At 45.1% G+C, this 12,046-nt stretch overlaps 1 protein-coding gene and 1 long non-coding RNA gene across 4 annotated transcripts in view; one reads left to right on the plus strand and one right to left on the minus strand.

Moving 5' to 3' along the window:
- Positions 1–12,046, plus strand: part of LOC144509233 (R-spondin-1-like) — a 385,657-nt gene that overhangs the window by 358,387 nt on the left and 15,224 nt on the right. The window lies entirely within an intron of this gene.
- LOC144509234 (uncharacterized) overlaps positions 1–12,046 on the minus strand; it is an 84,727-nt gene that overhangs the window by 11,929 nt on the left and 60,752 nt on the right. Inside the window, exon 2 of one of the 2 annotated variants that reach the window (XR_013500425.1) lies at positions 1,246–1,430. The exons of the other annotated variant lie outside the window; for it this stretch is intronic. This is a non-coding gene — a long non-coding RNA (uncharacterized LOC144509234). The remainder of the gene's footprint in view (positions 1–1,245; positions 1,431–12,046) is intronic. 2 annotated transcript variants of the gene reach the window in all.

Raw genomic sequence — 12,046 nt, forward strand, 5'->3', positions numbered from 1 at the left:
ATATCCTGGAATGTTAAGCTGCCAATCCTGTCCTTCCCTTAACCAAGTCTCTGTAATGACAACTACATCATAGTTTCTAGTACTAATCCAAGCTCTAAGTTCATCTGCCTTACCTGTTACACTTCTCGCATTGAAACAAATGCACTTCAGTCCACCAGACCCTCTCTGATTAGCAATCCCACCCTGCCTGCTGTTTCTCTGAGTCTTACTGGCCCTACTCTCTCATTTCCCTTCAGCTAATTCACCTTTGCTTTGGGTCCTACCCCCTGCCAAACTAGTTTAAATCCTCCCGTGTGACACTAGCAAACCGCCCGGCCAGAATATTTGTGCCCCTCCAGTTTAGATGCAACCCGTCCTTCTTGTACAGGTCCCATCTGCCCTGGAAGAGACCCCAAGGGTCCAGATATCTGAAACCCTCCCTCCTACACCAGCTGTTTAGCCACGTGTTGAGCTGCACTATCTGCCTATTCTTAGTCTCACTAGCACGTGGCACAGGGAGTAATCCTGAGATTACAACCCTAGAAGTCCTGCTTTTTAACTTTCTACCTAACTCCCTAAATTGCTGCTGCAGGATCTCATCACTCTTCCTGCCTATGTCGTTCGTACCAATATGTACCACGACCTCTGGCTGCTCACCCTCTCTCGTCAGAATGCTTTCTGTCTGTTCAGATATCCTGGACCCTGGCACCAGGGAGGCAACATACCATCCTGGAGTCTCTTTCACATCCACAGAAATGCCTATCTGCACCCCTAACTATGGAGTCCCCTATAACTATTGCTCTAGTCCTCTTTGTCCCTCCCTGCTTAACAACAAAGCCAGCCGTGGTATCACTGCTTTGGCTGCTGCTGCTGGTATCCCCTGATAGCCCATCTCCCCCAACAGTATCCAAAATGATATACTTGTTCGAGAGAAGGATGACCACAGGGGATTCCTGCACTGACTGCCTACCCCTTCTGGCGGTCACCCATCTATCTGCCTGCACCTTCGGTGTGACCACGTCTCTAAAGCTCCTATCTATGACGCTTTCTGCCTCCTTCATGCTCCTAAGTGCATCCAACTGTTGCTCCAACCTATCCATGCATTCTGTAAGGAGCTGCAATTGGGTGCACTTCCTGCAGACATAGTTGTCCGAGACCCTGGAAGTGTCACGGATCTCCCACATCTCACAAGTGCAACACTTAACCCCACTGACTGACATCTCGAGCACGAATGAAATTATTTGAAAAAATTTCTAAAACTCTTACCTTCACTTTTCCCTTCTCACAGTGGCCTTTTTTTTTGGTTAGAGGAGGAGGGAGGGAGGGAAACACTGATGTAGTGTTTCGGGTTTACCGCTCCTTGACACCCAGATCTTCTGCTTCCCACTTCTTGGTAAATGTTGCTGGTCCGACTTCTCCCAGAATGCACCAGTGAAGTCCCTCAGCCACCTCTACCGGATCAGAAATCGTGAAATTATCAGGGTAAAACCTTTCTGGCAAAGGCTGCACATCCAAACTTGACCTGTCTTTTCTCCTGATTGTACAGAACCTGTTAAATGTTTCCAACATGCCCTGGCTTTATTTAAGGTTAGACTCAGGATCTCAGCTATCCACTGTCTGTAGAATCATAGAACATAGAACAGTACAGCACAGAACAGGCCCTTCGGCCCACGATGTTGTGCCGAGCTTTATCTGAAACCAAGATCAAGCTATCCCACTCCCTATCATCCTGGTGTGCTCCATGTGCCTATCCAATAACCGCTTAAATGTTCTTAAAGTGTCTGACTCCACTATCACTGCAGGCAGTCCATTCCACACCCCAACCACTCTCTGCGTAAAGAACCTACCTCTGATATCCTTCCTATATCTCCCACCATGAACCCTATAGTTATGCCCCCTTGTAATAGCTCCATCCACCCGAGGAAATAGTCTTTGAAAGTTCACTCTATCTATCCCCTTCATCATTTTATAAACCTCTATTAAGTCTCCCCTCAGTCTCATAGAATCATAGAATCCCTACAGTGCAGAAGGAGGCCATTTGGCCCATCGAGCCTGCACCGATCATAATCCTACCCAGGTCCTACCCCTGTAACCCCATGTATTTACCCCACTAATCCCCCTGACACTAAAGGGCAATTTATCACGGCCAATGCACCTAGCCGGCACGTTTCTCAGACTGTGGGAAAAACCGGAGCACCCGGAGGAAACCCACGCAGACACGGGGAGAAAGTGCAGACTCCACACAGACAGTGACCAAAGCTGGGAATCGAACCCAGGTCCCTGACGCTGTGAGGCAGCAGTGCTAATCACTGTTCCAAGAATATTCTCCACAGTCAGACCTTTTGCCCAATTAGGATTTTGTGCTCAGAAATGGGTTTCTTTCCCAGATTGGAGTTGGATAGCTCTCAGATAGCAGCACATTCCTTACTTCAGCGTGTACATCTCAGTTTGGAACCTGTTTCCTCAGGTGGACTGTTCCCTCTCAAGCTCCAACTTCATTCTCCCAATAAACACATTTTGTCACTTTGGAGTCTCTTTGTCCTCCTCAGATCAGGGTATATTTGCCAGTTTTAGAACATAGAACATAGAAAAAAATACAGCACAAACAGGCCCTTCAGCCCACAAGTTGCGCCGGTCATGTCCCTACCTACCTAGGCTTATATATAGGCATACCTATAACCCTCAATCCTATTAAGTTCCATGTACTCATCCAGAAGACTCTTAAAAGACCCTATCGAGTTTGCCTCCACCACCACTGACGGCAGCCGATTTCACTCACCCACCACCCTCTGAGTGAGCGCGTTCATAGATTAGGACTCATTTCCCAACTACATTTATGTCTACCGCTGGTTTGGAATGTAACCAACAGATACCTACTGGTGGGAAACCAGATATAATACCGTTAGAGCAGTGGAATGTTGGCCTTGTTGTCTGTTCAAACTATTCACTGTAGTAATTTAGTTTTAAAGTTTATTTATTAGTTTCACAAGTCAGCTTACATATATTGTCATGCTACTATCTCGTTTAGTGCAGCATTACACTACAGAATGAGATAGTGTAGAAATTCGGGGGCAGGGGGTGAAACTGGTTTACATCAGCAGAGTGAAACAGGCTCGTTAGTGAACTGAGAGCTACCTCGCACTAAGTTGATCTTTCTCTACATCCTAGCTATGACTTTAACACTACATTCTGCACTCTCTCCTTTTCTTATTTATGAACGGTATGCTTTGTCTGTATAGCGTGCAAGAAACAATACTTTTCACTGAATACTAATACATGTGACAATAATAAATCAAATCAAATCAAAGTTACTATGAAAATCCCCTAGTCGCCACACTCCGGTGCCTGTTCGGGTACACTGAGGGAGAATTTAGCACGGCCAATCCACCTAACCAGCATGTCTTTTGGACTGTGGGAGGAAACTGGAACACCCAGATGAAACCCACGCAGACACGGGGAGCATGTGCAGACTCCACACTGACAGTGACCCATGCTGGGAATTGAACCTGGGTTCTTTGCACTGTGAGGCAGCAGTGTTAACCACTGTGCCACCCTAATTAAGATCCACAACATCTTAGTATGTAGTAATTTTATTTTTTTAATGTGGGGCAGTGTTGCTGGTTTTGCGGGGGGTGGGGGGGAGTGGAAGGAAAAGCTTGTCGTGCGACAGGCACAAGTTTGACTGTATTTGTTAAACCTCTATTGTTCCATCTGCCATGCCCCAACCTCTTGATTTATTCCCATATAAAACCATGAAATGTTTTCCGTCTGGTGCACCAGATGAACTCCCTGCCATAAATATGGTCTAATTAAGGTTCTTTCTAATGGAAAGAATTGTTGGAATGCTAACCCTTAGCATTTTACAGCAGCAGGCTCCATTATTCAGCAATTTAATAAATTATCATTTAATAGGGATACTGTTGTGCTACACTGAATGGATAATAGGATCTCTTAGCTGCTTTGGATTCGGATTTCTAAATGATTATAATTTTCTTAAGTCAATAAAATCTATTTGTTCCAAGGAGTTTCTGCAAATAAAATGTTTGTGAGTGCAGACTGTGTTGGCAGTTCCTGAACGCCAAACTCCAAATATTTTATTGAGGTAGAATGGTTATATTTAGGCAACTGCATTTATTGCCTCAGTATAATTAAATATTGCACAAAAAAAGCAGCCATTCAATGCTATGGGATGTCCCTAGGAACGTCACTGCCAATAATATAGTTTGCAATTGAAACTACTATTGTCATGTGGTTGAAGTCGTCCATGTCCCCGAGGACCATAGGCTGCTCTCCCCCTTTTTTGAGAGAGAGAGTGCGCGCTGACTGGTGGTGATTTAACTTGAGGATCACTACACCTCAGGCGAGCGGCAAGGTTGAGAAGGCAGGGACTTCATGAATAACCTCAGCTGGTACAGGAATTGAACCCGCGCTTGTTGGCGTTGCTCCATTATCATGAACCAGCCATCCATGCCAACTGAGCTAACCAACTTAGCGGCTGTAAATCACTGAGTTTAAATGTTCCCATGCACTTTGATGAGCTAGGTGAGAAGCAAAGTCTGTGAGGTAAGTGGTGATAGAGGAGAGTGGGTCAGGTGGCGGTGAGGGCATTTGGGAGGGAAAGATCACATGGTCATGGGGTAATCAGATAGTCAAGGTGATAGTTGGTGGTGGAGGAGTAAGGGGATGAGGGGTAGTTGGGGATGGGAGTGTAGTTGGTCGGATGTGGGGTAATTGGGGGTTGGGAGTAGGGGTGTAGTCTGGGAGATAGAGGCAGTTGAAGGATCCAATAAGTTTTTTGGGGTAGGTTTGGTGTTGTCAGTGGTATAGTTACCTAGGAGTTAGAATTGGTTTTGATCTTAACTTTCCCTGGATAACTATTATGGTAAGCGAATCAAGACCATCCAACCTCTCAGACTTTAGATCGTATTTTCGGATGATTACAGATGCAGGGTGATTGCCCAACAGAAGTTGAAACGTCCTGGACAATGTTTGCATAGAGGCTTTGATGGGGTTCCCTGGTGCATCTTCCAAGGCTCTCTGAAGTACAACCCTTCGAGTATCAGAAAATCTTGTCAATTATTTTAAAAATATGTTTTACCTTCTCCGCCCCTTCCCCAACCTCCAATTCCCCCCCAATGGTCAGTGGCCAAAAGCAGCACTCAATGCAGTGTGGAATCACTCAGGCTGGGAAAGGCTTATATTTGATCCCTGACCAGAGCTAAGCTAATTGACCTAAGGTGGGATTGCAATTGTAGTATAAAAGCTGGGTTATAACAGAGCTGGGCCAGAGAAGAGAAGAATTCGTCATGGTTTCTGCTCTTTCCCAGCGTAATAGATCCTGAGAGACACCACTGGTGAGAATGCATGTGTTTTTTTATTCGTTCATGGGATGTGGATGTCACTGGCTGGACCAGCATTTATTGCTCATTCTTGAGGGCATTTAAGAGTCAAACACATTGCTGTAGCTCTGGAATCACATGTAGGCCAGACCGGGTAAGGACGGAGATTTCCTTCCCTAAAGGACATTAGTCCACTAGTCCTTAGTGGGTGTTTGCGGCAATGGTTTCATTTTAATTCCAGATTTTTCTTTTGTATTGAATTCAAATTTAACCACCTGCCACAGATTTGAAGCTGGCTCCCCAAAACATTACCCTGGACATGGGTTTCCTCCGGGTGCTCCGGTTTCCTCCCACACTTCAAAAATGTGCGGGTTAGGTTGATTGGCCATGCTAAACTGCCCTTTGTGTCCCGGGATGCATAGATTAGAGGGATTAGCAGGATAAATATGTGGGGTGATGTGGATAGGGTCTGGGTGGGATTGTGGTTGGTGCAGACTTGATGGGCCGAATGGCCTCCTTTTGCACTATAGGGTTTCCATGAGATTTCTATGAGGTTGCTATGAGATCTCCGGATTACTAGTTTAGCGACAATACCACTATGCCACCGCCTCCATATGTGTGTGTGTGTGTCTGTGTGTGTGTGTGTGTGTGTCTGTGTGTGTGTCTGTGTGTCTGTGTGCGTGTGTGTGTCAGATAAGGATGGAACTCCACCAGGAGCACTTTAAGGAGCAAGGGAGAAAAAATGTAATCATTTAAACAGGCAATTAAGAAGCAAATACTGTGCAGCAAACATACCCCGAACAGCTGCCAGAGTGAGGCGACTAGGGGATTTTCACAGTAACTTCATTGCAGTGTTAATGTAAGCCTACTTGTGACACTAATAAATAAAACAACATGACTCGCTGTGCAATTAGCCATGAGCAAGCCAGAATGGTACAGACACAACAGCAATTCCCAAATCAGGAGAATCCTGATACATGTCTCACTGAAGATCCTCTGACTGAAGTGACAATAATTATTTATTAGAAGGTCTGACCCCATTCATAAATGACCTGGATTTTGCAGAAGATATAACAATGGAGCTATTAGCTCTGGCAATTAATGAGGAGGAAATCGGGCAGGAAATAGGACTGACTGGCACAATTAAATGCAGAAATCAAGAAGTCTGATTTGCCTGCTATGCAGGCCATCACTGAAAAACTCTGCAGTAAAGCACAAGAAATGCTTGAAGTTGTCACAATGACCCATTGGATATGCAGTAAACCCATCAGAAAAAGTTATGTATTGTCCATTCAAATGTAAATGAATTTTAAATCATGGCCCAGGTTTCGATAACCTCCCAGATGCTGAGTATTTTATTTTTCAAGTGTGGGGTGTTCTTCCTTCAGATTTTCATTAGTGTTGGAGGTTTAGAAGATTTTTAAAATTTCTCGTTTTCATCTTTCCCATAATCTCATCTTTCTCTTCTTTTCTGTAAATGATGATCTGACAAACACTTCCTGCTTCGGTCTCTACAGCCTCAATATTTACTCGGACATGGCTTCCAGTTGGGAAACTGTGACTCAACAGTGTTTTGCTTCTTAAAACGGGTTCCCCTGCTGAAGCCAGTCTTGATTGGAGTTGAGGTATGGGGGGACCAACCGTAAGCGATTGTGCAAGTGTCCAATCACAGGGGTGGTCTAGGTGTGGCGGTGATCGGTTATGTCAGAGCGGTTCCATTTGTTGAACGATCTAATGATTGGAGGGGGAAGGGGTTCCAATTGCAAGGGGTGGGGTCCAATCACAGGATGGAGGATAGAGCTACAAGGAGGAAGGAAATGAGATAGTCTTGAGTGGCTGGGGTAAAATGGATGACCAAAGAGAGGTAAGCCCAATTGACTCTTTGGCGTAGTTAGTTCAAACGCCTGTTTAATAAGCCAGGGATCTTGGTTTCAAATCCCAGCACAGCCTTATCCCATTTGAAATTCTCTGTGCAGGGCAAGATCTGTCTTTATTCCAGAATTGCAGGTTAAAATTGTCCGGAAGTAGTGCTGAAAAGGCCCTTGTTCAAAGCACTCCTCGTCTCTCTTTAACTGCTGCGTTTGCCAAGGCTTACAAAAATCCAGCTGGCCAGTGTTAAATTTAAAATGAAGATAAAATTCGAAACACACAGCATTATTGAAATATTTAAGTGACCAACACCTCCTGGGGATGGGCTAGTCCCCCGGCCCCTTGTCTCCTCTCAAGTTAAAACTTAAAGCATGTGGGTTCCAGACAGGATACGTTCGGGCTTGAGATTTTAAAAATGTCTTCACCCCTTCCATTTGTGGGCCTCAGAATTCCATTCTGTGTTTCAGTGAAGATTCTTTCATCTGATGGGTTGACTTGCTGTTGCCTGCCTTAGAAGCATAGAATCCCTACAGTGTAGAAGGAGACAATTCGGCCCATCGAGTCTGCACCTACTTTCCACGAAACAACATGTTATCCAGGCCCACCCTCTGCCCTATCCCCACGAACTCACGCACTTACCATGGCCAATCCACCTAGCCGACACACATTGCGACACTAAGGGGCAATTCAGCATGTCCAATCCACCTAACCTGCACATCTTTGTGACTGTGGGAGGAAACCCACCCAGACATGGGGAGAACTTGCGAACTCAAGGAGTAGCAGTCATCCAAGACCGTAATTGAGCCCGAGTCCTTGGCACTGTGAGGCAGCAGTGCTAACCACTTTGCCGCCCTGTCATCTAGTTCACACTGGTGCTGTAGCTAAGAACATAAGAACTAGGAGCAGGAGTAGGCCATTTGGCGTCTCGAGCTTGCTCCGCCATTCAATAAGATCATGGCTGATCTTTCCACGGACTCAACTCCACTTACCCTAAGCTAAACTGAACCTTAAATTGCCACTCAAAAGTTCAGGAAAGCTTTGTGGGCAGTAATAAGCATAGTGAACAGTTGCTCTTTCACCACTGACTGCAAAATATGAGGCCAGTATCTTTTTTGATAATGAAAATGAAATGTGCGTCCATGACAAACTAAAGATCCTCAAACACATCTGCTTTGCACTTAACTAACACTTGAGGTGCTTATGACAGGAGATTCCTGGCTGATCCCTACTCCGTTTGTCCCATAGGTGCCAGGCCATTTCCTTGCAGTTTATATATGTTAAGCCTTTAAAGAAAACTATAATAAGTCAATTTAGACAAATGAGATAAGAGCCACATTCACTTTAATGATGCCATAAAGTTGGGAAAATCTCTTCGTGGACCCACTCACTGACCTCTCGTACCTTTTTGAGGAAATTCCACAAGTCTTTTAAACAAACCATTTTCAGAAATATGCTGGGTGTTCTTTCGGAGCAGGTTTTCAACCTTCTGCAGTCGGAGCAAATGCTCTGTTTCTGCTCAGGAATGTAGGGCAGCATCGGAGGGAGAGAATAAATAAATCAGGAACATTTCTGAGCGAAGGTGTTTGTCAGTTTTTACAGATAATATAAAAGCTTCACTCGACTTTGAAATAATAGCCTTGCACTTCCAATCAAACTGCACGCATGGAACTCAATTACAACCTCCATTCATGCCACCAGAGTGTTGAACTGTTCACCTTTAATCTTGTACTTGACTGCATTCACTGTCTTGAAGCACTGTTCATGTTACATTTACTTAAAAATACAGTGCCGCAATTCTTTTTCCAACAACACGGTCCACTGTCGCAGTCAAAACCTAAACTGAAGCAAAATATCCCCATACAGCAGTTTTAATTTTTAAATGAGTTTGATGGAGGCTGAAATGACAAACTTGTTGTACCAAATGCTGGCTGGCAAAACAAAAACATCATCATCCAGTGTGGTGTTTTTGCTAAAATATATCCAGTAAGATCATTCATTGAGCTGACTGTTCCTTTTAAATCAAATTTCACTGGCCCAATCACCAATTTGACCCTGGATGTCAGAAGAAATATTTGAATTTATATGTTACCCGAGAAGCAAGTAGGTAATTTTAAAGGGCAAGTAATGTCCTGAGATGTTCTTCTGGAACAGATGAAGAGCTGGAAGCAACCTGTCTTATTTACAACATGATAATGCAATATTTAGATGGCGCAATTTAGGCCAAGTTAGCGGTGGTCGCGTGGCCCTTTAAGAGGGCATTACCTGAGGACCATATGATCGGGCCAGACCCGATGGATTGTCAGCGCGGGAAGCTGAGCCAATTGGGAGCGAGGGCGTGCACCCAGGGTCGAGAAGGTCCTACATTTGGAGCATGGGAGGAGAGCTGTTCAGTCACATGGTTGATTCAGTCTGACATTTTGGCCGGAATTTTGCCATCCCACCCGCCACGGGAATCGGAGCGGACGAGGGGACGGACCATGGAAAGATCCGTTGACCTCGGTCAGGATTTTCCAGTTTCGGAGCGAGCGAGGCCATAAAATCCCGCCGTTTGTATATATACTAATTTATTATTGGCAATAAAACAGTTTTTACCTTGAGCCACATCGAATTGCCCTCGATTTATTGCAATAGCAAATTATTTTTCAAGCTGATCATGGAAACTGTCACTTGGATCATAATGCATTAATTATGGAAAGCCAGCAAAGCTTTGTTAAAGGGGCAGGGGGACATAGTGGCTATGTTATTATCCACAGGTATGAGTTCAAATCCCACCATGGCAGTTGGGGGAATTTAAATTCAAGGAATTATTTAGGTCTGGAATTAAAATTACTCTCAGCAACGATGATTATGAAAATAACCAGACTGTTGTGAAAACCCATCTGGTTCATTAATGAGTTTCAGGAGAGGAAATCGGCCATCTCCACCCAATCTGGCTGTATATGACTCCAAATACACAGCAATGTGGGCTGTCATTTGAAATGGTACAGAAAAAAAGTACTATGGTTGTACCGACATCACATGGACTGCAGTGGTTCAGGAAGATGGCTCACCACCACCTTTTCCAGGACAATTAAGGATGGGCAATAAATGCCTTGCCTTGCCAGAAATGTTCACATCCCAGGAACAAATTTAAAAAGTATGTTCAACTAACTCGGTTGAGATTTCTGATGAAGCAACAGAGAGGATTGGCGAGGGCAATGTAGTCATGAACTTCCAGATAAAATGCCACATAATGGACTTCTCAGCAAAGTTAAGACCTATTGAATATAAAGGACAGGGACAGGGTGGAAATGTTGACCACCGAGGGACAGGAAACAGAGAGTGGTGGGAAACTATTGCTTTACAGACTGGAGGAAGATATGCACTGGGGTTTCCCAGGGGACAGCACTGGGTCCATTGTTTTTCTGGGTATATGTTAATGCCATAAACTTGGGGTATAATTTCAAAATCTTGCTAGTTTCTAAATTAGATTCATTGTTTTAATTTTAGTTTTCAGATTACTCATTTACAATAGTGTGGCTGAGAGTTCTCTTTACTTACAATCGCACTACAGTTGATCAGTCTGTAGTTAGTCAGTTGATTGAGTGACTTCTCCTGTCTTCTATTTGATCTTCTGGCTGGTGACCATAAGGGCTCGGACCTATTATTCCGGTACTTTATGTTTATACCCTCAGAGGACAATGCTGGAATATTCCTTATGAACGGGGAATTTTAATGTCATTTGCCCAGACCTTCTGGTCTCCAGATGGTCTTACCCAGGGTACCCTGGAAGATGCACTGGAAAGCTCTGTTGATTTAGATCTGGAATTAAAATTATTCTCAGCAACGATGATCATGAAAATACCAGACTGATGTGAAAATCCATCTGGCTCACTGATGAAAAATCATAGAAACCCTACAGTGCAGAAGGAGGCCATTCAGCCCATCGAATCTGCACCGACCACAATCCCACCCAGGCCCTACCCCCACATATTTACCCGCTAATCCCTCTAACCTACGCATTTTAGGATTCTAAGGGGCAATTTTTAACCTGGCCAATCAACCTAACCCGCACATCTTTGGACTGTGGGAGGAAACCGGAGCACCCGGAGGAAACCCACGCAGACACGAGGAGAGTTTCAGGAGAGGAAATAATTCATTGAATTTAAATCCCCCCACTGCCATGGTGGGATTTGAACTCTTACCTGTGGATTAAAATTCCAATAACATAGTCCCAATGCAAAGACTCCACCGGAATTGCTTGGGAACTTTTCCATTGGGGAATTTCCCTTCCTCGGGAGCCCCCTGAAACTCCAGAGGGCAGAATTGTCCCATCCACACCCAACACCCCTGCCTCCCCCTGACATCAGAGGGAATTGTGCCAGGCCAAACAATCCCGCAGGAAACATAAGGCCCGATTTTACCATCAAGTTGCGCCTGTTTTCGGGCACGCAAACTTGGTAAAGTCGGCAGTGAGGTGAGTAGTGTGATCTGCGCCCAACTCAGCGCCTGTTCCCCCTTTACCAATCGCTGAAAATGGCCGCCATCTGGACTGCACCTGAAATGGGCGCAACGTCAATTTAAATGCATTTACATGCATTTAAATTGACTTAATGGGCTGCACGCCGAACTTACCGGCACTTCCCCCTTTACCACCGCGTTCGCCTGTCCAGATTTGTCACAAAACAGACATGGTCCGCAAAGGTCTGATTTGGGCACTCCAGCTTCTGAGGAGGTATGTTCAGAGCTTCCAGCGGCTCTCTGACTCAGATCAGTGTTTGGGGAGGTGGGGCGGGGGGCGGGTCAGACGGCTCTTTGGTGGGGGGCGGGTGGTGGTGGGGGGGTGAGGGTGCTGGGTCAGATGGCTCTCTGGTTGGGGG

This window comes from Mustelus asterias, chromosome 21, assembly GCF_964213995.1.
Source record: "Mustelus asterias chromosome 21, sMusAst1.hap1.1, whole genome shotgun sequence".
Taxonomy (NCBI): domain Eukaryota; kingdom Metazoa; phylum Chordata; class Chondrichthyes; order Carcharhiniformes; family Triakidae; genus Mustelus; species Mustelus asterias.